The following is a 7543-nucleotide window of genomic DNA, read 5'->3' on the forward strand; positions in this document are numbered from 1 at the left end:
GCCCACCGCCGGGCCACGCCCACCGGCCACGCCCCGCGCTCCTTCCCGTGGCGCAGCACTGAGTCAGCGCCCACCGCACCCGAGCCGGGGCGGGCAGGTTGTGCGAGCCGGGCGAGGTTAACGCCGGTGTTCTGTCGGAGCGTCGCCGCGGTGTGCGAGCCTTCCCCGGACAGCTGCTGTTCGCGAGTCGGAATGGCTGCGCGAGTCCTTTGTGGTCAGTGAGCGATACGAGATGAGAGTCGCGAAGGCAAAACCTGGTAGATGGAGTCGTTCCTTTTATAACAAAAAAGAGAATAAAATAAAACAAAGCTAAACTGCTCGGCTGTTCAGTACTGTTCAGTACTTCAGGTCCCCTTCCATCCCCTTAGGACTGTGGGTACCACAGATCTCTCGCCGAAGTCGTTTTGAATGAAGATGAAGCTCCCAGTGACCCCATCTACAGATGTAAAGACAAAATTGGGGTGATGGGAGATTCCTGGAATGTAATAGGATGCTTCTTTGGCCTTTCTGTCACTTCAGCCCACAGAAAGCTGCAAATGATGCTTCTGAGGTTATCAACACGGAGGCAGTAACTGGAGTCTGAAACCAAGGAGCAGGGAGAGGGTATGAGGGCAAAATTGAAGAAAACGTCCAAACACGTTTTACAATATGCAGAAAAGAGTGTGTGGGCTGGTGGTGTGAACTAAGCAGTGTTTAAGTGCAGAGGGCCTCTGTCCTGGCGGAACCAAGGAGCTCAAACACAGAGACAGAAGTGGCAGAAGGCAGCACAGAAAGCTGCGTGTTGTGAGTGCAGAGATGTCGAAAGAGCTAGAAAGCAGGTGGGGAGACAGCGATGGAGAAACACAGCTCCTAACACATCTTACAGAAACTCAGATCGCTGAGCAGCTGATTAGGATGAAGATCAGCAGGGAGGACACCATGAGGTTGGGGTTTGCTTCATGCTGCCTTTGCGATTATGCTGAGTGAGGAAATCCTGGCACTTTTGGGAAGGCACCATAATGAGATTATTGGGTTTGGCCAAAAGGGTTATGTAGAAATCTGACAGTCCATTGAGCAATACCACTTGTGTCACTTAGGACAGGAAAATCACAAAACAGAATTAAACAATCCCCATTCCCCCCTCCACCCTTTAGTGTTCAGAAACTGGAAACTTTCTTTGATTTCTTTGTTTAAAACCTTTTTTGTAAGATATCAACCAAGAAGAACGACAAGCAGACAGGAGAAATCAGCATGTCTCTGCTCAGGCAGAGGCTGGGGAGCCTCACATCTCCTAAGTCCTAACTTGTCCAAGGGATACAGCCATATAGCTCAGCAAGCCACTAATATTGTGCGTGTGTTGTAATATCTATGTGTCGTGTTTTCCCATGCCTGATAGGGCTGCTCTGGCTAAAACAAAATGGGGAACTGTGAAGCATAACAATAAAAGTAAGTAGGTCACCTGGAGACTTCCAAGCACAAAGCATTTCAAGTCATTAGTGGGGAAAAAAGTATTGGTGACAATTGCCAGATGCAAGCTGGCAGCTCCAGCACATCTGATGTCAGCAACAGCTGCCACTGCTTCTCCTTTTGGAGCCCCACCAAGGGAGAACACAGCCTAGCCTTCAGCATGCTTGAGGAGCAAAGGTGTTGCCAAGCATTGGGCAGATGGGACAGCAGTAATGGCCGGCGCGCAGGCAGCAGGTAAATGATTAATGCCCAGCTGTATGTAGCAGGGGCAGACATCAGGAGGAGGCAGCTGTGCCCTGCGCAGGAGGAAGCCCAAGCATGAGGGAGGTCGGGCACACTGAAATTGTAGGAGAGGTAGCTTGCAGCAGCTCAGTTTTCCCAGCAGCCAGGTCAAGTAGCCCTTTGAGCCCCCCCTGCACTCACCACTCAGGAATAAGGAGATGTGAATGGCACTGGAGCAGAGTGTCACTGGGTGTCCTCTGCTCTGCACCATGTGGGAAACCATGCTTGCCACCGTACAGATGGTCCACACTTTCCTAGCTTCGCTGCCTCACCAAAAGGTCTTGAGCACTGCCCTGCTCTGGGTGAGGCTGTGCCTCAAAAGCTTTCAGAGGTGGACACTATCCAGGGTCATAGTGAGCAAGAAGGTAGCAGCAGGATGCAGGCAGGAGCTGCTCCCCAGAGCACCCTCAGCATTGGAAACCTGCTGAGGTTGCGTACTGTAAGCAGACCAGGAGTCACTGGGTGAGCACTGGCAGTTATCTGCATACCAATCTCACAGAGCAGACGCTACCCAGCACTGCTTTCCCTAACATCGTCCGTGCTGCTCGTGAAGCTCTGCTGCGACAACTAGTGCGGTGCAGCTGCAGCAAGCTCAGGCCTTGCTGGGTGTGCCTGTGGCACTGGCAACAAAAGTACACCACTTGGTTTGCACTCTCAGGATCTTACTGCTGGTGGAAAAAAAGTGTGCAGTGCTGGTGATAACGCTGCTGAAACAGCTGATTCTCCGTGGGGTAGCTACACATTCACCATGGTGCGTGATGAGACGAAGGCACTGTCCTGCATATACACTGGGCGTGGAAATGTCCCTAGTCCCTATCCCTCCATGGACGTCTGCTGAGGAGTTGCACAGAGTAAATAAGAAGTTTGTGCCAACTGCAGAGCTTTTGAGGTACTGCAACAGGGATTTACTTGGTTTATAAATTCTTCCCAGATCTATTCAGATAGATGAGTTTATAGGTAAAGTTCCCCATCTCAAGTAACAGTAATAAAATTTTCAGGTCATTGCCATGAAAAGCTGTTCTGTGCAGCTGACATTGGTGCTAAGCAAGGTTGAAGGAAGCTGCTCCAAAAATAAGGCAAAAAATGGCTGCAGTAGAAGCAGAAGCAGTGATTGTGAGTATGAAAAATGAGCTTAATGACATTTAATAAAGGTAGTGTCATAGTTTTACTTATATACATACACATTAAAAATATGCATACGTTAATATATATGCACATGCATTATAAGTGTACATTTGAAATATTTGTAATGTGGATATAGTATATATACACTTAAATACACATATAATATATGACTATATAATGTGTGTAGATGTGTTCATAACATAATATATACACCCTTATACATACATATATAATAAACTATATCTTTAAAAACACATATACAATGATACAGACATACCTCTATTATATAAAATCTAGTTCTTCTGTGCTTCTCAAACGAAAACTTGTAGTAACACACCTTTCCAGAGTATATCACTTACATGCAGGTTGATCTCCACTCAATCCATACCAGGAAAGAGAATTCAACTACTTAGTGTGTAACACCATTACAGTCATTAACAAAAACAAAACAAACAAACAACAACAAGAAGAAAGCACCTTAATTAACATAGTGAGAAAAACAGAGCCAATACACTTAGCCAGCCTATCCCCAAATATCATCGTTACATCACCTGATTTTTTCCTTTCGATCTGTCCCATCACTGAAAACATTATGTTAAAAAAGAACCAACCTCACTAATAGCATGATTAAAATCTCCAATTTAAAAATATACAAACATGAAAGTTTAAATCACAGAATCATAGAATCACAGAATGGCCAGGGTTGGAAGAGACCTCAAGGATCATGAATCTCCAACCCCCTGCCACATGCAGGGCCACCAACCTCCCCATTTAATACCAGACCAGGCTGCCCAGGGCCCCGTCCAGTCTGGCCTTGAATACCTCCAGGGATGGGGCATCCACAACCTCTCTGGGCAGCCTGGTGAGCCTCACAACTCTCTCTGTAAAGAATTTCCACCTGACATCCAACCTAAATCTCCTCTCCCTCAAATTAAAACCATTTCCCCTTGTCCTGCAGACATCTACCCTTTCAAAGAGTTGATTCCCCTCCTCTCTGTAGGCTCCCTTTAGGTACTGAAGTGCTGCAATGAGGTCACTATTAAATGATCATTGAATAGAATGGGCATCCACTGAGTGAAGACTACAAGCACGTGTCATTGCGTTGCAGCCTGTGGCTTCTTACAGCTTTTCACAGCTGAGAATTTGAATTTGGATGCTGTACACAAACTGTTTTCTATACAAAATTACTAGCTACATCATCTATAAATCAAATTTTATTCATATGTTATTACTGACAGTGATGGCAACAAATGTTTTATTCCATAGGAGCTAACATAGAGTAAATTAAAGGAATGTCTGGATAACCTGGGGGATATCAGGGTCTATATTTGGTGGCAATACTGTGCCATAACTACAGCTCCAGCACTGTGCTGGGAGGCTAAACACATCAGTAAAAATAACTTTGTTTTGGAGAGCAGTGCTCCATGACTTCTGGCAGAATCTAACACATCCTATAAAAACAAAAAACAAATAAAAACCTGTCAACGAAGAGGGGAATGCTAACTTGTCCTGTGCTTAATAGGCTTTGGCTCGCCAAAAGTTGTGTGTGCAGGAACATCACTTTGGAATCACAAACTCATAGAACCTTTAATGTTCGAAAAGACCACTAAGATCATCTAGTCCAATCATCCTCCCAGCACTGTCACTCCTACTACCATGTCTCTCAGTGCTACACCTACATATTTCTGAAGCACCTCAAGGGACTGTGACTCCACCATTTCCTTGTGCAGCCTGTTCCAATACCTCAACACGCTTTCTGAGAACAAATTGCTATACAACTCGAACCTGCCCTGGTACTCTAGGCAGCCTCTCATCCTAGAAATATGCCAGAAGAGTTCTAGGAAGATCAATAACGAAGTGCTTGCTAGCATGGACTGTGCCCCAAATTAGAACAATCAGAGAGGATTTTTATCTGATTTAAGGTTTGTCTTATGCTCTTAGAAGCAAGCAAGTTAATTAGGCAACCTGAATATAAAAAAAGTCAGCCTAGAGAAATTCTTTGTGCTGGTGAGGATCTAGCTGTGAACATGGCTGTGGCATGCTGTACACAACTCCTGTCTGCAAGCACAAGAACAAAAACACTGCCAGGAGTGGATTTGGATTTGGGTAATTGCTGGTTTGCATTTTATCTGAAGATGAAAGGGACAGCTTCCTCACCCATGTCCAAGCAGCACATGGTCATAGAATCATAGAATCACAAGGTTGGCAAAGATCTATAAGAGTCCAACCATCCTCCCATTACCATTGTTACCACAAGCTACTAAACCGTATCACGTAGCTCCTCATCCAGACAACTCTTGAACACTGCCAGGGACGGCGACTCCACCACCTCCCTGGGCAACCATTCCAGTGCCTGACCACTCTCTGAGAAAAAAAGTTCTTCCTTATGTCTAATCTAAATCTCCTTTGCCACAACTTGCGGCCATTTCCTCAGGTCCTGTTTGTTGCCTGGGAGAAGAGGCCAAACCCCTCCTCATCACAATCTCCCTTCAGGAAGTTGTAGAGTACAATGAGGTCTCCCCTGAGCCTTCTCTTCTCCAGACTAAACAACCCCAGCTCCCTCAGCTGTTCCTCACAAGACTTGTGCTCCAGACCCCTCACCAGTTTAGTTGCCCTTCTCTGGTCATGCTCCAGAGCCTCAGTGTCTTTCTTGTAGTGAAAACTACTCACCAGTGCTGAGTACAGGGGGATGATTACCTCGCTGCTCCTGATGGCCACACTATTTCTAATGTAGGCCAGGATGGCATTGGCCTTCTTGGCCACCTGGGCACACTGTTGGCTCATATTCAGCTGAGCATCGACCAACACCCCAGGTCCCTTTCCTCTTCACAGTCATCCCCAAGCCCATAGCACTGCATGGGGTTGTTGTGGCCAAAGTGCAGGACCCAGAACTTGGCCTTGTTGAAGTTCATCCCATTCACCTCAGCCCAGCGATCCAGCTTATCCAGATCCCTCTGAAGGGCCTCCCTACCCTCAGGCAGATCAATACTACATCCCAGCTTGGTGTCATCTGCAAACTTACGAGGGTACACTCAATCCCCTCATCTAGGTCATCAGTAAAGATACTGAACAAGATGGGCTCCAGTACTGACTCCTGGGGGACACCACTTGTAATGAGTCATCAGCTGGACTTAACTCCGTTAACCACTACCCGCTGGGCACAGCCCTCTAGCCAGTTCCTTACCCAAAGAAGGGTTTACCTGTCCAGGCCATGGGCAGCCAGTTTCCCTAGCAGAATACTGTGAGAGACCATGTCAAAGGCTTTGCTGACTACAGCAACAGCCTTTCCCTTGTCTACCAGTCTGGTCACCAGTCACAGAAGGAGATAAAGTTGATCAAGCACGACCTGCCATTCATGAACCCGTGCTGGCTGGGCCTGATCCCCTGGATGCCACACACATGTTGTGTGATCTCACCCAAGATGATTTGCTCCATAACTTTCCCTGATACAAACATCACACTGACAGGCCTGTAGTTCCCCGGATCCTCCTTATGTCCCCTCTTGTAGATGGGAGTCACATCGGCAAGCCTCCAATCCTCTGGGACCTCTCCAGATAACAGAAACACTGGTAGATGGCCAAGAGCAGCTCAGCAATCACCCCCACCAGCTCCCTCAGCAGCCTAGGATGGAGCCCGTCCGTCCCATGGACTTGTGACAGCCCTGATAGAGGAGGAGCTTTCTAACCATCTCCACCTGAATCACCAGGAGTGTATTCTGTATAGCATCCCAGACTTCCAGATCAGAGTGTAAAGTGCCCTAAGGATAATTGATCTTCCTATTAAAGGCAGATGTAAAGAAGGCGTTGAGGACCTCAGCCTTCTGCTTATCCTCAGTGGTCACATTCCCCATTGCATCAAGTAAAGGACGGACATTTTCCTTGGTTCTTCTCTTACCACTGATATATTTGTAAAAGGATTGTTATTTCTCTTTTACTGCAGTGGTCAATCTGAGTTCAAGTTGGGCTTTTGCCTTCCTAACTTCACAGAATCACAGAATCACGGAATTGTAGGGGTTGGAAGGGACCTCTAGAGATCATCGAGACCAACCCCCCTGCCAAAGCAGGTTCCCTACACCAGGTCGCACAGGTAGGCGTCCAGGCGAGACTTGAATATCTCCAGAGAAGGAGACTCCACAACCTCCCTGGGGTTCCAGTGCTCCGTCACCCTCACCGTGAAGAAGTTCTTACGCACATTCGTGCGAAACTTCCTATGCTGCAGCTTAAGTCCGTTTCCCCTCGTCCTGTCTCCACGTACCACTGAAAAGAGACTGGCCTCACCACTATGGCCGCCACACCTCAGATATTTATAAACCTGGATCAGGTCCCCTCTCAGTCTTCTTTTCTCAAGGCTAAACAGACCCAGTTTACTTAGCCTTTCTTCATAGGGGAGATGCTCCAGGCACTTCACCATCTTTGTGGCCCTCCGCTGGACTCTTTCCAAGAGATCCCTGTCTTTTTGTACTGGGAGCCCAGAACTGGACACAGTACTCCAGATGAGGCCTTACCAGGGCAGAGTAGAGGGGGAGGATCACCTCCCTCAACCTGCTGGACACGCTCTTCTTAATGCACCCCAGAATGCCATTGGTCCCTTTTTGGCCACGAGGGCACACTGCTGGCTCATGGCCAACCTGTCGTCCACCAGGACGCCCAGGTCCCTCTCTGCAGAGCTCCTCTCCAGCAGCTCATCCCCC

General features: G+C 47.5%; 2 protein-coding genes across 2 annotated transcripts in view; both read left to right on the forward strand.

Moving 5' to 3' along the window:
• The window catches only part of LOC104914906 (zinc finger SWIM domain-containing protein 6-like), a 537827-nt gene that overhangs the window by 253130 nt on the left and 277154 nt on the right, over positions 1 to 7543 (forward strand). The window lies entirely within an intron of this gene.
• Positions 1 to 7543, forward strand: part of LOC104914911 (zinc finger SWIM domain-containing protein 6-like) — a 490619-nt gene that overhangs the window by 223658 nt on the left and 259418 nt on the right. The gene's annotated exons all lie outside the window — the stretch shown is intronic.

The sequence above is a fragment of the Meleagris gallopavo genome, chromosome Z (assembly GCF_000146605.3).
Source record: "Meleagris gallopavo isolate NT-WF06-2002-E0010 breed Aviagen turkey brand Nicholas breeding stock chromosome Z, Turkey_5.1, whole genome shotgun sequence".
Classification (NCBI taxonomy): Eukaryota; Metazoa; Chordata; class Aves; order Galliformes; family Phasianidae; genus Meleagris; species Meleagris gallopavo.